The sequence below is a fragment of the Equus quagga genome, chromosome 2, assembly GCF_021613505.1.
Source record: "Equus quagga isolate Etosha38 chromosome 2, UCLA_HA_Equagga_1.0, whole genome shotgun sequence".
Lineage (NCBI taxonomy): Eukaryota > Metazoa > Chordata > Mammalia > Perissodactyla > Equidae > Equus > Equus quagga.
Window position 1 is genome coordinate 122,276,961 of NC_060268.1, and position 26,524 is coordinate 122,303,484.

A 26,524-nucleotide genomic window follows, 5' to 3' on the forward strand; every position below is an offset into this window, starting at 1 on the left:
GAAGGCCATCTGAGGCCTTCAAGAAAGTATTTTAGCCTTAGCAGTGATTCTTACACTTTAATGTGTCACAAATCACTTGGAGATCTTGTGAAAGTGAGGATTCTGACTCATTAGGTTTGGGTGGGGCCCACAATTTGGCATTTCTAACAAGTCTCAAGGGATGCCAACGCTGCTGGTCCACAGACTACACTTAAAAGACCAGGAGGGAGTGATGAATAGGTGAGAATGTGAAGGTAGTGAAGGGAGACAACTCTTTCAGGAAGTTCAGTAAAAGAGAAGGAATGAGCGATGGGATAGGTAATACGGATTGTGAGTGCTGTAGGAATTAAGAATCAGAGGAAGAAAGAATCAATAGCGCTGTTTTTAAAGAAGTTCTCTGTCCTAGAAGCTCAGTCTGAGAGCTCTGATAAGTGTGCTATGGGAATTCAGTCTACGATTTCAGTTCCTCCGTCCTTTAATCTTACTTGACCCAAGTGATATAAAGTTTAAAGCTAAGTAGGAAGTATAGAGTTTGACAATCAAGATGGTCAGCAAAAGTTAACATACCTCTCCATGATCCTAATAATTTGCTGGTTAAACATCCCATTAGCTGCCCCATTCTCCTTCCAAGACACTCCCTGACTAGAGGGCTGCTCCTACAATGCAGTTCTCTCTCATACTTCAGCTCCAAGCCTCCCCAACTCATCCACACCTGTTTGATTAAGACTTAGCCTCTGTTGACAGATTTTTATCTTTGGAAATGCCCCTGCCTGTCCCAGAAAGCACAAGTTAAGCAAAGGATTAACTAACACACTCTCAACTGATACAGTCAAATCAGCATCCAGTTAAGAGGCAGAAAACAATTTCAGGTAAGCACACTCAATGAACTGCTGCCGAGATGCCTCCAATAATCCCCCAGTGAAAGAACTCAGCATTCAGCCCCTGTCCTCTGACAACTGCCTTTGTGCTTTTAAATGGATACTCTATTCTTGAAAGAACTTTAATATCATCTTGATACACCCTACAAAACAAAATCATCCCTCCAAACCCACAAAGAATGTCTGACCTGCCAAGGTCACATGATGGTCCCAGCAAGTCAGAACTACACAGAGAAATCTCCCCATTAAAGTGGTGCCAGAGCTTTTGCTTCTAGAGTTCACTAGAAAATGTTTGTGAACCCTTTCCGCTCCTTGAAATGGATCAATCAGAATGATCAAATGAATTGTTTAGAAAGAGGTTGCTATAGGATGAGACCTAAAGTATATTAAGATAAAAATATCACGTTATCCTAAATGGACCACTTTAAAAGGGAGAGTTTATATGCAAAAATCATCTTTCCTGACACTTATGCAAAATCATGGAATCACAGAATCTTATAATCTAGAGAGGTCCTTACAGATCAGCAGAGGAATCATCTATGAAGCTTGTTGAAACTGTAGATGCCCAGGCTTCACCCCACGCCATGGACTTGTGGACCCAAACTCTCCAGGGGTGTTCAATGTATTCATTTTATTTATAAGATCCAGAGAAGTGACTTTCCTAAGAACATAGGTGTTTATTGTATAGTAATACTCCACCTCATTTCAAAAAGGATCTAAGGCAGAAGTCATGTGGTTGATAATAGTGCTATCAATGACTGAATATAGGCCCTTAAATAGGATTCAAGTCAATGAAGACTCTGAGGACTAAGTTTATGTTATCCAGTGCAAAGTCTTATTGAAACACAGAGAGTTTTGCTCTCTTGTTAGAGTACCTGCAAATAGCTTTCTTCTCTCAAAGGAAATAGAATTCCATTGTGCCAACATCTCTTGGTCACACTTAAGTCCCAAAATTGCTTTACATAGCCTAATTTTCAGGGAGGTGCTTTAGAAAGTTTTTAGTAGATACTAGCAAATTAAGCAAGGAGGAAAAGAAGGACAAGAAACCATGTTGACCATCATCTAATTTACTTCTTTTTTTTCCAAGTTGGAGGAATATGTTTCCCAGTCCTTTCTCTGGTGGAGGGTTGTGGGGGCATAAGTGCTGTTTGCCCAATGAAGCAGTATACTGCATACCCCCTCCTTCATCAGAGAACTTAAAACATGCCATTGTGCTGGCTGTATCCTCTCTGCCAGGGGTGTCTTGGAGGATTTAGACACCACTTAATAAAGTCACTCACACTAGGCCTCCTGCATATTAGCCTGAAAGGACACATCAAAACATCTTGTCCTTGAAACCTCTTTGGGGCCCAGATGGAAGACAGTTGGACTTAACAAATCAACACACAGCTCCATATAGTATATGGCCTTAAAGCGGGGGAAAGGAGAGCTCAGTGAAAACAGTAACAATTTGCTTAAAGATGGACAGGATGCAGCCAGGCGAAGCAGGAGAAAGACACATAGGCATTTTCCCCATGCTTCAATCCCAGCTCCAGCTGGTTCTCAGCATTGAAGCAGAGGCAGATCTAGCTCTGTCTGAACTGCAGTGTTGAATCAGGCCAGAAAATCTGGACAAACCAGAACCCATGCCTCACGTCTGCTCTAAATAGCTCATTTTCTTTTATCTGGTCTACGAGTATCAATCTTGCAGGGCTAGAACATGGGTTTCCACAGCCACACTGTCTCCACAAATCTCACAACCATTTAAAAAAAATCCCTGTGAACTAAAAAGTCAGGCTTTATAGGTCCCATTTCAGTCGGGTGTTCCGTCTGTTAACATTTACTGTAATTAAAGATATGGTTGAAGTCTACCATGTTACCTCTATTTTCTCTGTCTCTTGTATTTTTTGTTCCCTTGTGCCTCATTTCCTACCTTCTTATAGAGTATTTTCTTAGAATATCATTTTAATTTATCTATTCGTTTTTAAGCTATATCTCTTACATTACTTTTTATGAGTTGCTCCAAGATTACAATATACATTCTTCATTTGTCACACTCTGCTCAAATACTGTACAACCTCCTGTAAAATGAAAACAATTGTGCCACCATAGGTGTCCATTATCCCACCCCCAGACTTACGCTGTAGCTGTCATGTATGCTACCTCTACTCACACTATAAACTCCAAAATACAATATTAGAGTTTGGGGTTAAACCCTCACATATATTGCAAAGAAATTAAGAGGGAAAATCGTCTTTTTTTTTACCCATATATTTATCACATCTAATGTTCTGCTTGCTTCCTGAAGACGTTTCCATTCTTCAGCCTGTAGAAATGCCTTTATCGGCTTCCAGTCCCTGGTGCTTCCCTGCGGCCCGAGCCAGCATGATCCACTGGGCCTTCAGGGCATCACCTGGAGGAGCCCACTCAACCTGGATGCACCCTCAGACCGGCTTTGAGGAGGATGACTGAGACACTATGGGCCACGCACTGTGTGTCTGCTCTCGGGGAACTGTCATCATTGACAATAAGCGCTACCTCTTCATCCAGAAACTAGGGGAGGGTGGGTTCAGCTATGTGGACCTAGTAGGGGGGTTACATGATGGACACTTCTACACCCTGAAGCGAATCCTGTGTCACGAGCAGCTGGACCAGGAAGATGCCCAATGAGAAGCAGACATGCATCGCCTCTTCCATCACCCCAACATCCTTCACCTTGTGGCTTATTGTCTGAAGGAGCGGGGCGCTAAACATGAGGCCTGGCTGCTGCTACCTTTCTTCAAGAGAGGTACGCTGTGGACCGAGACAGAACGGCTCAAGGACAAAGGTAACTTCTTGACTGAAGATCAAATCCTTCAGCTGCTGCTGGGTATCTGCAGAGGACTTGAGGCCATTCACGCCAAGGGTTATGCCTACAGGGACATGAAGCCCACTAATATCTTGCTTGGAGATGAGGGGCAGCCAGTTTTAATGGACTTGGGTTCCACGAATCAAGCATGCATCCATGTGGAGGGCTCCCTCCAGGCTCTGGCCCTGCAGGACTGGGCAGCTCAGGGGTGCACCATCTCCTACCGGGCCCTGGAGCTCTTCTCTGTGCAGAGCCACTGTGTCATCGATGAGGAGACTGATGTCTGGTCCCTAGGCTGCGTGTTATATGCCATGATGTTTGGGTAAGGCCCTTATGACATGGTGTTCCAGAAGGGTGACAGTGTGGCCCTTGCTGTGCAGAACCAACTGAACATCCGGCAGAGCCCCAGGCATTCTGCAGCGATGTGGCAGCTGCTGGCCTCGATGATGACTGTGGACCCGCAGCAGCGCCCTCACGTTCCTCTCCTCCTAAGTCAGTTGGAAGCACTGCAACCCTCAGCTCCAGGCCAGCACACTACCCAAATCTGAATAAACCAGTGGCCACATTGAGAAGGTGGCCCCTGTGCCTTGGAAAGAGGCTCCTATCCTTCATTGCAATCTGTCCACTCTATCCAGGACTGCTCTCTTATAGTTGGGGTAAGAGAGCAGAAACAGAAGACTGAGCTGCCCCCAAGAGCAACAACTGGACAGGGGGCCTGACTGAGCTGGGGGGGGGGGGGGGGGGGAAAGGGAAACTGATAGAATCTGTCAAGGCTCTGAGCAGGACTGCTGAGCTTCCATCATGTCTGCTCCAACTCTGGGAGCAGGAGAATGTATTAATAGAATAAAGTGAAAACAGCTTGGTGTAGATAAAAAAATAAAAAAAGAAATGCCTTTATCCTTTCTTAGCATGCAGGTCTCATAGTGATAAATTATCTTAGTTTTCTTCTCTGTGACAATGTCTTTATTTCAACTTCATTCTTGGATATTTATGCTGGATAGAGAATTCCGGATTCACAAAGGTTTTTTTTCTCTTCTTCTGTAAGCCCTTTAAAGATGTCCTACTGTCTTCTGACCTGCATTATTTATGGTAAGATGCTAAGGTAATTCAAGTTGTTCTCCTGTAAGCAGTGTGCATTTCTCTCTAGTCGTTTTCAAGATTTTTTTCTTTATCTTTGTTTTTTTGGAAGTTTAACTAAGATGTGCCTAGATATGATTTGCTTTAAATTAATCCAGTGTGGTGATCACTGAGCTCCTTGCATCTGTGAATTTACATCATTCATCAAATTGGGGATATTTTCAGCCATTTTTAATTATTTTTTTTACCACATTCTCTCATTTCTCCTTCTGGGACTCTAATATGTTAGAAATATATTAGAACTTTTAATATTGTGCCACAGGTCCTTGTGGCTCTGCTTACTTTTTTTCTTTTCTCTTTCTTAAGACTGAATAATTTCTATTGGTCTTTAATTTCTGACTCTCTCTCTGTCATCTCTATTCTACTGTTAAGCTCATCCAGTGATATTTTTGTTTGATATAATTTTCAGTCCTAGATTATTATTATAATACTATTATCAAAATAAAATAATACTGTTTCTCTTCTGAGATTTCCTATCTTTTCCTACATTGTGAACATATTTCCCTTTATATCCTTCAGCCTATTTATAATAGCTACTTTAAAATCTTTGTTTGCTATTCCATCACCTGGGTCACCTTGGGGCTGGTCTCTTGATTGCTTTCATAATGAAATTAGTAATTTTAGGTTGCATCCTGGATGTCTTGAATGATATGTTGGAGAAATTCTGGATTCTGTTAAGTTTCTCTGAAGATCATTTTTTTAAAGCACGTAGTTAACTTGGCCAAAAGCAAACTGCAAAACACTCTCTCCCCTGAGGTATGCAGCAGTTCAAATTTCACTCCAATTGTTTTACCCTTACTAATGTGGAATTACCCTATTCATGTGGTTCAGGGTCCAACTATAGATTTGGGCAGATTTTTATTGATGGAATTTGGGGTCCACTCACTGGTTCACTCCTTTCAGGGATTCCCCTCTTTCTAGCAACTAAGGTTGCCCTGAACCTGGGTCTCTGATTAATCAAGTCAATAAAAAGTGTGCTTTCTATTGAGAGTTGGCCTTCCCACCTGGCATAGACTGAAGCCTGCTCTCAAGATAAAACCTGCAGAAAATGAGAGATTCATCCTATGCTTTTCCCTTCCTTCAAGTGCCAACTCCCCCTCCAAGAGCTGCCTGCTTCTTCCTCCCTTAGGAATCATGTAATTACTAATATAGTTGCTCTCTGGTTTTCTTTACAACTTTCCTACCAGGCAATAGAGAGCAGACAGCTGAGGACCCACCAAACTCTTCTCATCAGGATCAGAGACTGTCCCTCTGCATCAGATATACATGGACTCTAAAACCCAAGCCCCGGGGGAATGACTGGAAGGGACCATCAGATCATCCTATCCCACTTCTTATCAGGGCAGGAATCCCCTCCACACTGGCTAATTGGAGAGATTCTGCTTACATATCTCTACTAACAAGAGCACACAACTTTTGGGAGACATAAAAAGAAAATTAAATGACCCAGATATGTTATATACTTCCACTCTTTTCATCTACTTAACAATGCTTTAAGGAAGGTATTATCATCTCCATTTTACAGATGAGGAAACTGGGCCTCAGAGAAATATGTTAACTTGTTCACAGTGTCTTAGCTAGAAAATGGTGAAGCCAGGATTTGAACTTTGGTCTCTACAAATCTAAAAGCTTACATCCTTTGCACATTGTCCATTCCATCCTCAATGGTTTTGTATATTGGCAAGTTCTTTCTTATATTAAACCGAATTTTGTCACCTTACAATTACCATCATTGGCCATAATTCAAATTGTGAGCGGAATTCTATTCCTTCTCATGGTATAGAAAATCACAAGAGAATATCATTCTCTCACTAAAAAGAAAAAGCCAGATAATCTACAAAATCATAACTTTTCTCTAACCTATCAGAGAACTGCTACTGCAAGACAAGTGAGTGAACTGAGTTCCAAAGTATGACTTGTCCCTCTCCAAGGGGAGACAAGACACACAAATTGTTTCACCTTTGGCAGAGGACAAGTTGAAGGGGTAGCCATCATAAATGTAAGTAAGAAGAAAACAGCTGAAATTTTTAACAAATTTGTTAATACTAAATGTGGGAAAGCCAGAAAGTTTAGAATTTCTGACAGTCTTGGAAACTCTGTACTTGCTCATCACTTTTTTCCCATAGTGCTCACAAGAGAGATTAAGATCAAGTGAGAGACATAAGAGAACCCCCTACATTGTGGACAGGCGTAAAATCTTGCCTACTTCCAGAACCTTCTCTCATAAAAAACAGAAGTCATAAGCCATTAAGGAGGAACATTCTCAGGTAAAGGTAAACTGCCACTAATGGAGAGCTAGAAGCAAAAGATGTCTGCTCCTGAGGGAAGGAGTATAAAAACCTGTTCAAGTAGGGCATCTTGAATAGATAGAAAGCAGAGGCCTGCTACTACTGGAAAAGGGACAGGAAATGCTCTCTCACCCAAGATGCCCCACCAATATGAGGCAGAAAAAGATTCCTGCCTGGGACCTATGCACACAGGACCTCCCTAAGACTGAGACTGGAGCAGGAGAAAAGAGAAACCCTACCACCACCAAAGTCTCACAGTAATAAACAACAGCAGTCTAGCCATCAAAGAGGGGCAAGGGCATGGACAGAGGCCCATTTTTTAGTGTAGGAATGTGGGACCAGCTGAGAGCTGAGGATGGAGTGGGAACATGAGTAAAACTCTTTCTTTCTCCAGGCTCCCCACTAAGCACAAGGTAGCAGCAAGACACCACTAGAAGAATTTGAAGTCTATCTTACAACAAAACTTATATCCAGCTCCATTACTCCATTATCTACTAACTATATTGAAACTATATTGAACTATCTATCCACACTAACATCCCAACAGAAGCCTCTCCATTTCCAGGTATTTCCATACTATTTACCTCAGTCTCTACTGTTCTTTTATACAGATTGTCCAGAATTTAATCAAAAATGATATGACATGCCAAGATCAAAAAAGTAAAAATAAAAGACTCATGGTCAAATGGTAGTCAATGTTACCAGAACCAGAGGTGATGCACATGTTGGGATTAACAGAGATTTAAAATAACTATTACTAATTTGTGTTTTTTTAAGCTAGAGGAAAAAGTGAACATCATGTATGAACAGATGGGTGATTTCTGGAGAAAAATGGAAATTATAAAAAAAGAGTCAAATGAAAATGCTAGAAATAAAAAGCATGATAGAGAGGAAAAATTCCTTCAATAGGCTTATCAGCAGACTGGACACAGCAGAGAAAATGATTCATGAATTTGAATGTAAGTGAATAAGAAATTATCCAAACTAATAACAAAGAAAAAGGTGGGAAAACAAAACAGAGCAACCAAGAGCTATGGGATGATAGCAAATAGCATAACACATATTTGGAATTCCAGAAGAAGATGAGAGAGGAAAGGGAGCAGAAAAAATGTTTGAAGAGACAATAGCCAAGAATTTTCCAAAATTAATTAAAAACATCAAACCACAGTTCAAAGAACCTCAGAAATCCTCAAGTGGGAGTGAGGCGGGACCTTGGCACATCATAATAAAACTGCTAAAAACCAAAGATAAAGTCTTGAAGGTAGCCAGAGGAAAAAAGAAATATATACAGAAGAATAAAGCTGAGAATAACATCAGATTTCTCAAAAGAAAGAATACAAGGCAGAAGAAAATGGAACAGCATCATTAAAGTACTGAAAAAAATAACTGTCTACAAGGAATTCCATTCACAGCGAAATTGTCTTCTAAAAATGAAGGTGAGACAAAGAATTTTTCAAACAAAAACTGAGAGAATTCATTGCCAGCATATCTGTACTAAAAAGACATTAAAGAAAGTTCTTTAGGCAAGAGTTTAGTACCAGAAGGAAATCTGGATCTATATAAAGAAATAAAGAGTTCCATAAATGGTAAAAATGTGGGTAATATGACAGACATTTTTTCTTAATTTTAATCTCCTTAAAAGATAACTGGCTCTGCAAAATATATTTAATTTGCAAACAGATTAAACTAGAAAAACCTAAAACAGACTTTTAAATTTCCTTTTAAAATAAGCAAATAGAAAAACATTTCCCCTGATTTAAAAAAAAAAATATAACTGCTGTATAAAGTAAAAATAGTAACAATGATCTGTGGGGTTTGTAACATATGCAGAAATAACGTGTAAAACAACAATAAAACAAAGGATAGGAGGGAGGAAATGAAAGTATATCATAGTAAGATTCTTAAACCATTCATAAAGTGGTATATTATTTGAAGATAAACTGCAATAAGTTAAAGATATATACTATACACCCTAAAACAACCACTAGAAAATTTTTAAAAGGAAAAAGACTTTTAAGTCAATAATGGACATAAAATGGAATCATAAATATATACAAATAATCTAAAATAAGGAAGGACAAGAAGGAAATAGGAACAGAGAACAGAGGGAACAAATAGAAAATCTGAAAATGTTAGATTTAAAACTATATTGATAATTATATTAAATGTAAATGGCCTAAACATTCCAAGTAAAAAAAAACAGGAATCATCAGATTGGATATAAAAAAAAATTCACTATAAATAAATATAAAGAGATACATTAAGAGCAAACGACAGATATACCACATGGGAGTGGATATCTCTGTAATAATATAATACAAAGTAGGCTTCAGAACAAGGAATATTTTCAGGCACAAAAAGAGTCAATTCATCAAGAAGACATAAGAAATATGTATGCTTCTAACAATAACAACAGAGTTCCAAAACACATAAAGAAAAATCTGATCAAACTGAAATAAGAAACACACACAAAAAAACACAATTGTATTTGGAGATTTCAATACTCATCTCAGTAATTTATATAAAAAGTAAACCAAAACATCAGTAAGGATATAGAAGACTTTAACAATGCTATGAACCAACTTGATCTAACTGACATTTACAGAAGACTCCAACCAACAATAGCAGGATCCACATTCTTTTCAAGGGCCCCTGGAACATTCTCCAATATAGACTATTTTCTCAGGAAATGTTTATGGCTGCTTTATGCATAATAGTCAAAACCTAAACAATCCAAACATCTATCAAATGATGAATGTGCCAGTATATTGTGGTACATCCACACAATGGAATACTATTCAACAATAAAAAGGAATGAACTGCTGATAGATGAAACAACACGGATCAATCTCAAAAGCATTTGTTAAGTGCAAGAAGCCGAGCACAAAAGGCTACATGCTATATGATTCCATTTTTATGACATTCTGGGTACAGGCAAAGTTATAGAGACAAAAATTAGGTCAATGTATGCCACGGGCTAGGAACAGGGAAAGGAGACTGGCTGAGAAAGAGGCACCAGGGAACTTTTCAGCGCCATGGAAATGTTCTAGCTTGACTGTGGTGGTGGTTACATGACTGCACACACGTCAGAAATCATCTAATTGTTCATTTAGAGAATTTATTGTATGTAAATTATGTATCACTAATCTGACTTTTTAAAATAAAAAATAAACTAAAATACTGTCACCCAAGATAGAAAATAGTAGAAATAAAATAAGCTCATAACAATAATAATAATAACAAACTCTTAATGTGTTTAATAAGATCAACACAGGCCTTGACTTACTTCACTGGAAAAGACTTTTAAGGAAATACTTCATCTTATTGCCTAACACGGAATTTTACTGAGGCTTCATCACAAATAGGCCTGCACAACAAGGTATACATATTTCCAAATGCATACCTACATCTCTTTCATGGCCGAGAGACCAAAGAGATAAATATTACAGATTTCAATAACATGAAGGTATATGAAAATTCATTTTCATTTTTGTAATGAACCACCCAGCATCTGGTTCTGCGTTGTCCCCCTTAAGAACTCAGAGCATTCAAAAGGGAGTTCTGGGAAGCAGAAGATCACCTGGGCAGGCTTTGTTGAGAAGAGTAACTCCCTCACTGCCCTTGCAATATTTAAGATATTGTGCGCTATCCAGGTCAGAGAAATGTAGTTAGCAGGAAAGAAAGCCTAGGTTACATCCTAGACTGCTGGGTCCACCCCAGAGTATAAAAATAAGAGTTCCTAAATCTTGGATGGGGTAGATGCTCCCAGATCTCTTCCTTGGGCAAAGCCAAGGCACAGAGGGGTCTTTCCTGCATAGAAAGAAGATGTTAGCTAAAGCTGCCAGAGCCTTGCTGGTTCTTGCCAGGGAAAGTCAATGCTGGACACTCTTCATCACTAAAAGTTAATCTGCAAAAATATTAAATGCCATCCTGCTCTGAAGAGTCGTCTTTGGAAAAGTTTACAATGTTGCTACCAAACCCAAAATAACTTTCTTAATTACCCTTTAAGGGCTCCTGACAGGCCACCTCTAGAGAAATATTTTTCCTCTTGAGTGTTTTTTTTCTTTTAAATGCTGTCTTTCACCACTGTGTTTATACTTGCCACGAAGATACAGCATGATTAATGCAGAAAAAATAAATACGAAAAAGCTTACAATCAAATTAAGGAGAGCACTTGATAAAATGAGCCTTCTTCTTATGAGTAATTTGAAAGAATAACTGTTTTTCATTACAATCTCCAGCAGGTCCTACATAAACCAAGTGAGCTGTGGTTCAAGAAAAGGTCCAAAGGAGGACCCATTCACGGTGTGGATAAATCACAATTGTGATCATAGACCAGGCTTCTATCTTTTTTATCCCCCTTAATAAATTGGGCTTGACCTGAAACTCCAAGAAAGTTAATTTATAACAGCCATTTTTTTTTTTTTTTTACATCACAGCTCACCTTTCTTTTTCTTTTAAATTTAAACCATTACGACAAATGGAGATTTATTATATACTATAAACACATGTGGCTTGAGAGCTGGTATTTAGTCTGGAAACTCAGATGGGGCAGCAGGCTGCTGGTGCAGTCAGGAAATACCACGTGACATTTCTGATAAAGATGAAACACACACACATTCCATAGTGCTTACTGTGGCCACTGTGGTTTTGGCCATTGTGTGGGCATCACAGATCCAGTGCAGGCTGTGAACTGAAAGATGATTCAGGCAGGCCAGGGAGAGGCACTGTCAGAGTGGCATTCACACAAATCAGTGCTAAAATCTTCACAAGGACAACTAGAGCTTTTAATTAGAGATGAGCAAAGAGACAGCTTCCCAAGACACTTCTCCAACCTGGGCCTAGTCTCATCCTCCTTATCTGCTCTTGACATAACCCTGCAAGTGGTTCATGTGTTTTGGTATGGAGACAATTGGTAAGGCTGCAGAGAATCATCCTAGAACATCGGGGTGGGTTCACCGATGAGTAAATGGAATCTTGGTGGAAGGTGGGTTGGGACTCTTATTTCCCACCACACCAGGGCTGGGATGAGACTCCTGACCTTCTTCTCCATTCTCTTATCCAGGCTGAAATGACCTGTTCCCTCTCAACTAACCACTCTTGTAATTTCTCACTGGCAATGAGTACTAGGTGATTCACTAGCTAAGCAAGGTTCCCTGGAAGGTAATATTAACTGGTGGTTAAAGACACGAACTTTGGAGTCAATCCCGGCTCTGCTACTTCCCAAATTGTCTAAACCCCAGTTTTTCCATCTGTAAAATGAGAATACTAATAAGTACCCCCATGTGTCTGCTGGGAGGATTCAGTGAAATAATGTGTAAATCACACAGATGGCTATAACACATTATTAAAAATTTATAGATTCTCTATCATAATCTAATCAGTCACAGAATAATACAATAATTAACAGCTATCATTATCACTATTATTAATAAACTTCTCATATGCATAGGTTTTCTCTCCAGAACTACAATAAAAGTTTCTTGAGGGCAGAACCTCCATCTTTACTCATCTTTTGCTTTTGCTTATAGTTCCCAGGCACAAGCAACTTACTAATAAATACTGGTTGACCACATCAATCCTATTATTCAAAAAAAAAGCACACCAGATGGGAAGGGGGTTGGAGGGTGGGCATAAGGGATAAAAGGACACATATATATGGTGACTGACAAAAAATAACGTACAAGTGAAATTTCACAATGTTATAAACTATTATGACCTCAATAAAATTTTTAAAAAGGATTTCTAAAATAGAAATTAGTAAAAATACAGATAAAAAGGAAAATTAAAATCATCCTTGATCCCAAAACTAGAAAGAACCAGTTAATATTCTGAGGTATAGTTTTCTGTTCTTTTTTCTATGCATACACATTTATTTTAAAGTACAATTGGGATCCATAGTGTATAAACTGTTTTATAACCTACATTTTTAACTTAAGAATAGTTCATGGATATATTCCTCTACCATTAAACATTCTTCAAAAATGTCACCTCTGAAGGCAGCATGGTATGCTATCCTATGGTTATATCCCCCATTGTTCTCGTCCACCATCTTGCAAATGGAGAATGCCTGTGGCACTAGAGCTCAGTGAGACCGCTGACACCAGAAAATGTGTGTAGAATCACCTGGCACTATGCCTAATACGGTCAACACTCAGTAAATGTTCTCTCATTCCTCCTCTGTGTGTCTGATGTCTTCAAAGAAACTTCATGAAAGATTCCCACTCTCACCATGAAATAATACTTTTCAGCAATAAAAGAACTGAACCCCAAGACCATCCCCATAAATAATCTTCTCCTTTCCTCTACTTCCTAGCACAAGATTTTAGATCATAACAAGAGTCCACATGAGTTTCATGGTCATTATAAATGATAACCTTACTTACTTATTCCTGTGTCCTTCCAGAATCCAGAGCTCTCAGACTGGAAATTTTGTCACTAAAACGTTTCTCTAAATATTTCAGACTTCCCAACCAGCCTTAAGTTCTAGACCGTGAAAGGAAGCTTTTAAAATTGTAAAAGAATATAGGACTTGGGATGAGGAAACCTGCATTCCAGTCCCAACTTTGCCATTTACTAGCTGTCATCATTTTGGTTAAATAACCTCCCTTTCTGGGTTTCCATTTTCAGTAAGATAATCTCCAGATTATGTCACCATCTTTAGGCCGGCAACCAATTTATACATCAACAATCATTTACTTACTAAGGTCTAGTGTAAGCCAGAGACTAGTCTACAGGCTTTGTCCTATGATACAGTACTGTCCTTTATCCCATTTAGCAGAGAAGCAAACTGAGGTTTAGAGAAGTTAAGCAACAAGCCCAAAGTCGTGCGGTACAGGCATACCTCGGAGATATTATGGGTTCGGTTCCAGACCACAGCAATAAAACAAGTCACACAAATATTTTGGTTTCCCAGTGGATATAAAAGTTATGTTTACACTATACAGTAGTCTTTAAAGTGTGAAACAGCACCATATCTAAAACAATGTATGTATCTTAATTTTAAAATACTTTACTGCTAAAACTGCCAACTATCATCTGAACCTTCAGCAAATCATAACCTTTTTGCTAGTGGAGGGTCTTGCCTCAATGTTGATGGCTGCTGACTGATCAGGTTAGTGGTGATGAAGGTTGGAATGGCTGTAGCAATTTCTTAAAATAAGACAATGACGAAGTTTGCCACATAGATTCACTCTTCCTTCCACGAATGATTTCTCTGAGGCATCCGATGCTGTTTGATAGCATTTTATCCACAGTAGAACTTCTTTCAAAAATGGAGTCAATCCTCTCAAAACCCTCCTGCTGTTTTACCAATTAAGTTTATGTAATATTCTAAATCCTTCATTGTCATTTCATCGATCTTCAACAGCATACATTCTATCTCAAGAAACCACTTTTTTTGCTCATCTTTAAGAAACAACTCCTCATCCATTGAAGTTTTATCATGAGATGGCAGCAATTCAGTCATATTTTTAGACTCCACTTCTAATTCTAGTTTTCTTGCTATTTCCACCACACCTGCAGTTACTTCCTTCACTGAAATCTTGAACTCCTCAAAGTCATCCATGAAGGTTGGAATCAACTTCTTCCAAACTCCTGTTAATGTTGATATTTGACCCCTTCCCATGATTCACAAATGTTCTTAATGACATCTAGAATGGTGAATCCTATCCAGGTTTTCAATTTACCTTGCCCAGATCCACCGAGAAATCACTAAGGCAGCTATTGCCTTACGAAATGTATTTCTTAAATAGTAAGACTTGAAAGTCAAAATTACTCCTTGATCCATGGGCTGCAGAATGGATGTTGTGTTAGCAGGCATGAAAACGACAGTAATCTCATGGTACATCTCCATCACAGCTCTTGGGTGACCAGGTGCACTGTCAATGAGCAGTTATATTTTTAAAGGAATCCTTTTCCCTGAGCAGGAGTTCTCAACATTGGGTTTAAAATATTCAGTAAACCATGTTATAAACAGATGTGCTGTCATCTAGGCCTTTTTGTTCCACTTGTAGAGCACAGGCAGAGTAGATTTAGCAAAATTCTTAAGGATCCTAGGATTTTTAGAATGGTAAATGAGCACTGGCTTCAAGTGAAAGTCACCAGCTGCATTACTCCCTAACAAGAGAGTCAGCCTGGCCTGTGAAGATTTCATGCCAAGCATTGACTTCTCCTCTCCAGCTACGAAAGTCCTAGATGGCATCTTTTTCCAATACAAAGCTGTTTCTACGTTGAAAATCTGTTGTTTAAATACCATATGATCTCACTCATAAGTAGATGATAAAAACAACGACAAACAAACACATAGCAACAGAAACTGGATTTGTGGTTACCAGAGCAGAAGAGGGAAAGGGGGAGGGCAAAAGGGCTGATTAGGCACATGTGTGCGGTGATGGATTATATTAGTCTTTAGAGGGGTGAACATGATTTAATCTACACAGAATTTGAAATATATTATGATGTACATCTGAAAGTTATATAATGTTATAATCCAATGTTACTGCAATAAAAAAATATTTTTTAATAAATAAAAAAAGATACAATCAAAAAAAAGGAAAATCTGTTGTCTAGTTTAGTCACCTTCATTAATTATCTCAGCTGGATCTTCTGGATAACCTGCTGCAGCTTCTACATCATCTTGTACTTTTATATTGTGGAGACGGCTTCTTTCCTTAAACCTTATGAACCAACCTCTGCTAGCGACAAACTTTTCTTCTGCAGCTTCCTCGCCTCTCTCAGCCTTCACAGAATTGAAGAGTTAGGGCCTTGCTCTTGATCAGGCTTTGGCTTAAGAGAATGCTGTGGCTGGTTTGATCTTCTCTCCAGACCAGTAAAACTTTCTCCATATCAGCAATAATGCTGTTTCACTTTCTTATCATTTGAGTGTTCACTGGAGTGGCACTTTTAATTTCCTTCAAGAACTTTTCCTTTGCATTCACAAAAATTTGGCTAACTGTTTGGCAGAGGCCTAGCTTTCAGCCTGTCTCAGCTTTACACATGCCTTCCTCACTAAGCTTAATCATTTCTAGCTTTTGATTTAAAGTGAGGGACGTGCAAGTCTTCCTTTTACTTGAACACTTAGAGGTCATTGTAGGGTTATTCACTGGCCCAATTTCAATACTGTTGTGTCCCAAGGAATAGGGAGGCCCAAGGATAGGAGGAGAGACAGGACAATGGCCAGTCAGGGTTGCAGTCAGAATACACACAACATTTATCAATTTAAGTTTACTGTCTTATCACAGTTTGTGGCACCCCAAAACAATTACAATAGTAACACCAAAGATCACTGATCACAGATCACCATAATAAATATAATAATAATGAAAATGTTTGAAATATTGCAAGGATTACCAAAATGTGACACAGAGACACAAAGTGAGGAAATGCTATTGGAAAAATTGTGCTAATAGACTTGCTCGATGCAGGGTTGCCACAAATCTTCAATTTGTAAAAAACACAGTAATCTAAAGCACAATAAAACAAGGGATACCTGTGTACCCATCATCTGAATCCAGGTGTGTGTCTAAAGCTTATGTTCACAACCAGGAAGTTCTATTCTTCTTAAATCCTTTTGATTCTTGGTCCCCCACAGCAGCTCCAAGCTCTCAGTAACAATTGTTGATCGAGGTTGTGCTTTCTGACTCAATTCATGGACTTTTACTGAGAGTTTATTTCTATATGTCATTGAGCTAAACAATATTGACATTTTGGATCTGATAATTCTTTGTTGTGGGGGCTCTCCTGTGCATTGCAGGATGTTTAGCAACATCCCCAGCCTGTACCCACTAGATGCCAGTAGCAACCACTCTCCCAGTTGTGACAATCAAATGTTCCCAAAGAGTGATGTCAAAATTGTCCAACTCCCCCTGTTGAGAACCACTGCTCTAAAACAAAACACAGGAAAGACAGGCAAAAAAATAAAGCATTAGACTAATACCCATATGAACAGTAAGGATAGAAATGTAGCCAAATAATTACATGAGATTCTAGCAACACATCCCTACTAAAAACACCTGACTTATTAGTACACCCTTCATAAGAATAATGCTAACAGCAGGAGCAGGAGAAAGGGTTTATACTCATACTCTTGCCCCAGTACTTAGGGCAGGGTTAGGACCAATACTTTTGCTGCTGGGATCATGGCAGAAGAGGGAGTGTTTCTCTTTCCAAGTTATAGGCAGTAAGGAGGAAGGCAAGAAAAACTTTTCCTAGCGTCCTGTATCCAAGTTAGGATACTGAAGGTTTTTTCCAGTAGAACCAATGCTATAATGGTGGGGTTCTCAGGCTAGCCCACAGAAGTCTACTTTACCTAAAATAATGCTCTTTTGCAGAAGTGAATTTTGTGAGATAGCCTGGAAACCAAACATCATTTGAAGCTCCATTTTGTAAGAATATAAATTCTAAATATGCACTACCAATTAACAACAAATTTTGGGAGTTAGAGACTAAATATAAGGTATAAGACAACCAAATCTTTTCTCTACCTGTTCTTCAGCCAGAAGTTCTCATTAGTATTAATCTGTCTCCTTCCTCTCAGACTCTCCATCAAAACTTATCACATTAGTATGAACACACACAGCTTCTCTTCATTCTTAAGTGAATCTGTAGTTGAGTTTTTAGCAATCTTCCTGGCACTCTTTTGAAGTTGGTTCTTGGTGTGAAACTCTGTTTGGACAGAAGTGAGGTGAGTGACCCAAACTTTAAATATGCCAGAAAGCACAAGCCACACTGGGCAAACACACTCAGGGACCTCTATATCAGAATTAGTAAGCTTCTGTCACTGACAGGAGTGAAAAGCCAGAAGTGCTATAGATCATCAGGGACATTCCGGCTTACCATCATATTTTATAGACAAAATTACATTCCAGGAAGAGGGGAGAAGGGAGAATAGGTGTAGGGAGGGAGGAAAAGCCACATAAAAGTCTGAAATATATCAATGTCCAGAAATGGGAAAGGAAAAAAATAAAAAGAAACCTTTGGAGAATTCAAAAAACATGAAATAAAATATCTATCTTATTTCAGAATCCTGAAGTAAATAATATTTCTGATGCTCCCACAGAGAGTCAAATCCAGCCAGCAAAACAAACACAAATAGAAATAAATACTGGGCTAGCGAATTAGGGAAGGTACACAGAGGAATTTAAAAATAGGATGAAGGTTTTGTTCAGAAATGGGATCCTTCCTCCATCTCCCTCCCTCCCATTTTTTTTTTCTTGAAGTAAAATCCATTATTTTGAAAACACCATTTGAAATCCTAAAGATATAGCAAAACACAGTATTGTGGTATTCCAAAGTAATATCTCTTGTTTATAACCATATAAATTTAGTCCCTGGCACTACAGGGCTTATAGAATAGAGTTATTTTAACAGCGCCCCGTTAAAGAAGCAGCAAAATGTTCAGTTCATTTTCTCCAGTGGGAGGGACACATGGCCTCATGCAAGAGAGGGAACATGCCTAAGTCATTACCACGGAAAAGCAATCCGTCAAAGCTGGGTCGCTCTGGCATGGCCAACACCACTGGCAAGATCACAGAGGCAGCCTCTGCTTGCAATTACCAGGGAAGGACCTTGGCTCTAGGCAGCCTGCTATCAATTACTAGCCTGGCCTCACCGCTTGGACTTGTCAATTTCCCAGTGTCTTCTGTTTTGTAACAGTAAGAAAAAGGGCTCCTCCTGACTGATTCTTGGAAGTTTCTCATGCGTTGTGTCACTCCTTGGTGTCATTAACGATTCAATTAAAATTTCACAGCACACAGGCAGGCAGTACCAGACAGGGGCAGGAAGGGGCCCGGTAGAAGAGATTTCCGAGGGGCCTGCAATGGGGCCACATCGGATCAAGCGAATCCAATCTTGAAATTTCTTTGACTTCACAAGCCAGGCTTGCATGTGTCTCCCATCTGACGCGATGCTGACTGTCATCCTGGCAAGACGACATGTTTGATGTTCTCACCCCGCTGGGGGTTAGTGATGGAAAGGAATTTCAGGCTGGCTAGAAACAAAATCTTACACATTATTTCACTAAAAGTTTTGGCTTCATAATTGGTAATTATAAATACTCATAATCAGCTCTATTAATCTACAGTAAGGTCTAGAAACTTCTTTTTCTCCATTTGCTTTTTTATTGGATCCTCCTATTTTCTTGCTTTTCAGAGTAGGGCTAACGATTTAGAGACAGAGAGTCAATCACAATTAAATTCTCCAGGACGGTGGATGATTGGGAATGCTAAGACAGGATGGCTGTAAACAAGAAAGACTCGCTACTGTCATGATTAACTCTGTGAAAGTGCAAAAATGCCTTTGTCTCGCTGAATGATGGAGCTACACATGCTCACGTGCTTTTAAGCATCCCAAGGGTTTAAGGCAAAACCAAAAAAAAAAAGTTTCAGGCTTAAGACTTCTGAGGCAGCTTTCTCTCTAACCCTCTCAATGAGTTTAGTCATGCAAGGAAAGATTCTTTAAAGTTACCAAAGACTTTGTTTAATGCCCAAGAAAATGCAGACTGTCAGCACCCTTTGTCAGGTTTTGGTGGCTTAAGTCCATTCCCCAATACACTGGTGACCCTCCGCCCCTCATTCACTAGTTTCTTTTTGACATCAAGCGCTGGATAATTGTTTGATTTCCTTCTAGGTAAAAGGAGATTAAATGCCCAGCTGCAACAGCTGACACACAAAAGGGAAAATATAGTTTAACCACCATATTTATCAAGATAATTTTTCTTCCACACGCTGATTAATAACATTAGCCAACATCCCCTTTGGCTTGGGGGAAGAGGGGTGGGAGAGACATGTCCCCCTCAAGAGTATCAGAAACAGGAGTTGACAGTTCAAGGCAAAAATGATTTGCATGTAAATTCTGATCAAAAGCAAGTCTGCACCCTGAAGTTGTCAAGTTTTGCTACCAATTTGACACTTAAATGGGCTATAGCAAAACTTGATTTAAACTGAAGAGGAAAAAAACATGGCAACTCAATTACTCCCTAGCAGATCGGATCTGGCAGCTGAGGTCAAACTTTTCACCCTGCCATTACATTTCTCAATACCTGATGCTTTAAACAAACACTATGTATTCCTCCTACAATCCTGGAGGAAAATGCATTTCTCAGGACTCCCTACTGTGCCCCAGATTAAAAAATAAAGTTTCACTTGTGTGGGATCTGGGGCCATTTTCTCCATGTAAATTTCTGAATAAATCAGGACTTAAGAAATGGCCTTTTACACTGGGAAAAAGAGCCTCTGCCTTAAAAAAAAAAAAGAAAAAAAGCTCTGTGGGGAAGATTTGTGGAGTACTAAAAGATGATTTAAAAACAAATATTCCCATAGCATTAGAGGGAAAACATTGACCTGTTTTTAGTTTGCTTTTAATATATTTCATATTTGAGCTTCAGCTGAACAGCACATTAATTCAGCAGGGAGGAAAAACAGCTAGCTAGTTCCAAATCGGCTCCAAATTTATGGAGGACGAAGGATCTTGTAAGGCCCTGGGACGAAGGCTCAAACGCAGGAAAGACCCAGTCTAATGACCCAGCTGGCCTCTGGGGTTTCCATCTCACCGGAGTTTGAATGCTGCAGTCTCCCGGGCCATTTAATCCCTCCAAAGAGCTCTCATTCCTGCAACAACTTTTTAAACCAAGAACTGTTTAAACTCTTCTTACTAAGTGTCCCAAAGCAGCTCCAAAACCCCTTTTTCCCTTTTTTTTTTTTTAAGTCTCATCTCCCTAAGTCGGTTTTAAACTCCTTCTACAAAAGCGAGGAGTTTATTGACTTTGTGTTCACCATAATTTCTAGTACTCACACTGGGAAACCAGGTAATATGTAGGGAATTGTCTCACTTATTTAGCCAACAAATGCACTGAGCATTTACTGGGTGCCAGGCACTATCTTAAGCACTAGGAGCCCAAAAACGAGTAATGGTTGTTTATAGCTGGAAAGACAATCACATACACAACTAATTATAGTATGCGAGGTAAGCATTATAAGAAATTAATATTCAAAATATGTGAGAGTAGGTTTAACTGAGGGATTCCCTCTGGAGGAGTGAAAGTTTGATATCCCCTTGTTATCTATATCGGCACCCAGTGAATGGTAGAGCAGGAGTGCCAGTGGGGAAATGAGACATTTGTGTGGAAGTAGGCAAGGTGAAATAGGAAAGCCCGTTTGACCAGGCTCTAGGTAGTGAAAGACAGTATGCTCATAAAACAAGAAAGCCTACAGCTACACACATAGGACAAATTGTGCAAAACCACATGCCTTTTGTACGTGGCCTCCCTGTAAGCCTACTATAGCAACTCCCAAACTTGGAGCACTCCTCACCATTGCTTTATCTGAGATGCACTGGCCTTCTTGCTGTTCTTCAAACACGCCAAGCTTGTTCTGGCCCCAGGGCCTTTGCACTATAGCTGTTCCCTCTGCCAGGTTCCCTAATATTTGCACAGCTCAAGCTATCTCATCATTCAGTTCTTTGCTTAAATGTCACTTCTCAGAGCAACTTTCCCTAATATCTCTATCTAAAATAGATCCCACATCCACTTTTCTGAGACAATGAAATCCCTTACCTTCTGCTTTTTCTTTATAGCATGCATCATTATCTGAAATTTTATTATCTGTTTATTTCTCTCACAAACAACATGAGGATGAGAACTATAATCTCCAATTCCTGGTATAAATAATACAATAAATATATAGTGAATCTATTAATACCCATTATCCCCCGAGGTGTCATTAAACTAATGTCCCTGAATTCATGCTATAAAGAAAATTAAGGCTCAAAACCAAAGTCACCACAGACCCTGACTTCTAGGCCCTTGCATCAAGAACAAATAACAATATAGGAATGGATGCAAATGGAGCATTTTTGAAATCCAAATATAGCCAGAGGAGGGAAATTTCCAACACACACACAACAAAAAAAATAGCCATTTATCAGAAATCTCTGAGACCTTTCTGAAAAAATACATATTTAACTCTAACCAGGTTCCCAGGCTTCCCACAAATCACCACCACCACACAAAGGGAAACCATGTGAGAAGTTATGTTCTGCTGCTGAACATTTAAGCATTTTTATCAATATTATTTGCCAGTATAAATATTTTCCCCATAACTTTATATTTAAAATAGGAGTGCACCAAACCGGGACTTATAATGTGCAAAGGAAACAGTTCAGTCTAAGGTATTCATGACTTCAGTCATTCTCTCATAAAACAACAGATGAAATAAAATGTATGACATTCCCAAAGAGGGAGTTTCTCTTGTAATTCATCTTAAAATGCAATGTTCTGTCATCTCAAGTAACACTTACTGAAAGCAACCATCAATACTTTTTGTCAAAAGCCCGTACTCTGTGTAAAATGTTCCATCAATCTCTATTTACATAAAATAAAAAACTTTCAGTGTGGTTCTAACACACAGCCAGAGAGCGTCTCCATCTCCAGTTTTCATGCTCTGCTGTAAAATAATTTGACTGACACCAGAAAAATAAAGATGACCCTTAAAGGAAAGCTTTTAAGAAGGGAAACGCTACAAGGGGAAACACCTTACTTTGTCGGACACGTCCTATTGGAGAGAGTTGTTTGTGGGGTTTTTAAAGCCATGGGAAAGATTTTTCACTTAAAATAAAGAATTCCATTTTGCCAGGAAATCCCCCCAAAAATCTTTCATTCAACTGCATGCAGCCAAAACTTACCAACAACTACTGGAGGGATGGCACCCTGCTGATTCTAAACTTCAGCACCAACCTGTACCACTCTATTCCAAGCCAGAAATTTTAGCTTTACGTCCTGTAGAATGCAAACATCACATGAGGCTGGAAGAAGGTCATCGCCTGGGGATGTTTATAAAACACACAAATTAAGGTATTAGCCTTTCACCTTGAGGGTCTGAAGATCAAATCGCAGCTTAGGTAACAAAACAGAAAGTCTTTCCAGAAGTCTTTTCCTAATACGTGGTTGTTGAAAACATACAGATCCCTCCATCTGACCCAAGTTGGCTAGGGCCTAGATGAGAAAGCTAAGAAATCGCAGGTCAAAACCAAGAAAAACTACTCAATGCCCATCAGAGACATTTGAACTTCAAGCCCAGTGACCCTTTTTGCGATCCGTCATCCTACCCCTATGACTTGAACAGTCTAGGGTTGAGGATTACACAAGAACCAACAACGCTGCTAACATTTTTTAATCGCGATTGTAAGATCCATCAGAAAATCATTCAACGTTTCCTAATTATTACTTGCACTCCCACTCATTCACTCAGTGTGCCTGAGCACCCACTACATGAAATGCATAGGTAGGGTGGAGCAGGGTGGCCAGAGGCGGCTTCAAGTAGTGCTGTGGGGGCCTCGCCATATCACTCCCTCTCTCTGAGGCTCTGAAACTTAGTTTCTTCACCTATAAAATGAGAGAGTTTGGCTAGATTGGTGGTCTTCAAAGTGTGTTCTGCAACGCCCAGAGGGCAGCGAAAAGCTTCAAAGGCCTTCTGGAGGGGAAATAAAGACTGAGCAGACAAGGTCCTGGCCCCTCTTTGACACAGCAGTCTCATCACTGTTTTATTAATGGGCTAACAAAGCTGAAGTGTTCGTTTGTCACCACACCTTAGACCTCCAAGTCTCTTCCAGCTCTACTATTCTCCAACACTATGCTGTAGTAGAGGAGGAACACAGATGTACACCTGAAGTCGGTATGATAAGTACCAGACATGGGGTTGAAGAAGATGGAGGGAAGACTGTACCTCGGTAAGGTTCATACGAGCTGCATGTGAACCAGGGGGTGAGCACAATCAAGATTTTCAGAGGACAGAGACTAGGACTTGAGGGAGGGTGGAAAGGGTATCCTAAAGAGGGTGCAAACAAGACAAGCAGCTAACAAGCACAGAGGCAGGGCCGGGGGCATGAGGCAGCCTGAGGTACCTCTAGAAAAGGAGAGAAAAAATAGAGCTGACAAAAAGCAGAATCCTGTGTGCCAGGCTGAGGATTCTAGACTCCAGGGCTCAAGATACACTCACCCTAACCAGTTATGAATGTAAATGCCCACTGAGCAGCCCTAGTTTACTGCAATGCTTTTAATGATGTCTGCAAATCCCATACACATTTGCCCTATACACATCCAAATTTCTGTCCTTAAGGGCTTGGCTCAGCCTCTTACATTTAGTAGTCAATACAGGCTTTGATAACAAGAATAATAAGGATAAATTGTATGAGGCACTGTGCTAAGGGCTGTATAAGCAGGGCCTCATTTAATCCTGACAGCCTGGAAGGTAGGTAAATCACCATTTTGTGGGAGAGAAAATTAAGGCTTAGAGAGACTCGGTAACTTGCTTCATGTCATACAGTTAGCAAGAGTCAGAGCAGAACTCAGACCCAGATGTACCTGACCCAAAACCAGGTTCTTAGCCACATTGCTACCCTCATGATGATTCCCAGAGGCTGGGTCAAAAGCAACAAGCAAGTAGAACGCCTCCAGGTGATGGAGAGAATGCTTCCTTCAGGAGGTTACATGTTAGAATAAACAATGGATTAATAAGGCTTTGAACTAAATAGGAAAATCCCTCCCCAAAAATAAGGAACACAGAGGAAAGAGAAAGCTCATCAGCACCTAGAATGATGATGCAAATTAGTCTCTTGGATAGTTTGGTCTTAAAATTTCATTCTTTGCTTTTGTTCTTGACTGGAACCTAACATGAGTAAGCAGCTGAAATACCAGAGCTTTCATGCTCTCTAGAAATTCTAGGCTTTAATCACCAATGATCAGTGGGACACCTATTATTTGTCCAGTTTATGCTGGGTACTATGTGGGAGATAATGAGGACATGGTTTTTGTCCTTCCTCAAGGTTCTCCTAGTTAAATGTCAAGCAAGGCTTGAACACATAGTTTCTTCTAGATCAAAAATGCTACAATATAAGTACAACAAGTGGTCCAATACTAGTTGTGTTGAGCAGTATGGGATAGACAAGTACAATAAAACTCGGAGAAGCAGCAGCTCATCAAGGACTTGAGTCACTAGGAAAGGCCTGAAGTAATTTGAACTAGCCCTGGTTAAGATTTCAGGAGGCTAAAAGAGGCAATGTAGAGGAAGCAGGGTAGGCATGTCATATGGTGAGGCTGACATGAGCAAAGCCAGGTGAGAGAGAGGGACAGAGTGAGTCCAGCACAGTCGAGCAGAGTAAGAAGAAAGTCAGACAGCAAGAAGGTGGCTTTACCTTGTATCACACAATCCTAATTACCATCCAACCCAACTTCTCATTGTACATGATTCACAGAGTAATTTAGGGTCTTGCTCAAAGTCATACAGTCAATTCAGCAACAGAGATGGATCAGAACAGCCCTAATCTATGCCTCCTAAACTGATGCACTTTCCACTCTACCACACTGCCTTCTCCTAGAAGCATAAGCAATGTTTGTTGCATGAACCTGAGGGAGGTCAGTTCCAATTGTAAAGATCAGTCCACTTTAACTTCATCCAAAATGCTTCCTGGGCCCCTACCTGACTCTCCTTTAGCCACATCTAAGTTTTTCTGGGGTTTCATCATGAAAACCCTTGAAGGATAAAGTTCCCTTCAAGATCATTTCAAGTTCAAAAAAAAAAACAAAAAAACAAAAAAACAAAAAAAAAAAGATCATTTCAAGTTCCTCCAAAAGGACATTAGGATTCTTGGGACTGGGTCATTGCATTAGTTTGCTAATCTTCTCCTCAAAATGCACTAGAAGTGGGAAGGAAATTGAGATGGGAAAATAAAAGAGGAAGAAAGTATCTGAATTCGAGTTTTCGCCTTTCACAGAGGGATCCATGATTTGAATAACAAATCTCTAAGCTACTGCTGACAGTACACTTCATGAAGAGAGGACAAGAGTGAAAAAAAGTTAAAGAAACTGAAGGAAGGACAGGGATCTAAACGGAATATTAAGGAAAAAATCAGAGAACAGAGAAGACTTATTGAGTATTTAAGGCTGTAGGTGGGGTGTCAATGCTAAGAAGAAAAACTCAAGTGAAATCTTTGTGAGAATGTCCCAGTCATCATGCAATCCTGATAAGGAAAAAGACACTGAAAAATAGGCCAAAGAAATCAACAACAACAGCAAATCAATTCACGACAATGAATTTCTAATTTAGAAGATAAAAAGAATAGCCTTTTATCAAAAATAGTGAAAGATTCCTTGGAATCTTGAAATCAGTCACAGAAGGTTTTCCTCCCATTGGCATAACCAAGTCCCTTCATGGTGGACAAAGACATCTCTAAATAATTTTTTTATTTATTCTGGGTTTTGGGTTTGTGTTTTTTTTTTTTAAATGAAAGTTACAGATAAGAGAGAAATCCTGGTGTACAGTTTAAGCTCTTACTAACAAAATTTTCCCCTATATCTGACCCCCATTACCTAAGTGTAAACCTGATTAAGCTTAAAAGGGGTGGAAAAAAGAAAACTCCATGTC

The 26,524-nt window shown here is 39.5% G+C and overlaps 1 protein-coding gene and 1 pseudogene across 2 annotated transcripts in view; one reads left to right on the forward strand and one right to left on the reverse strand.

Moving 5' to 3' along the window:
- Positions 1-26,524, reverse strand: part of LRMDA (leucine rich melanocyte differentiation associated) — a 1,073,572-nt gene that overhangs the window by 939,589 nt on the left and 107,459 nt on the right. The window lies entirely within an intron of this gene.
- LOC124236472 (serine/threonine-protein kinase 16-like) lies at positions 3,311-4,232 on the forward strand (annotated as a pseudogene).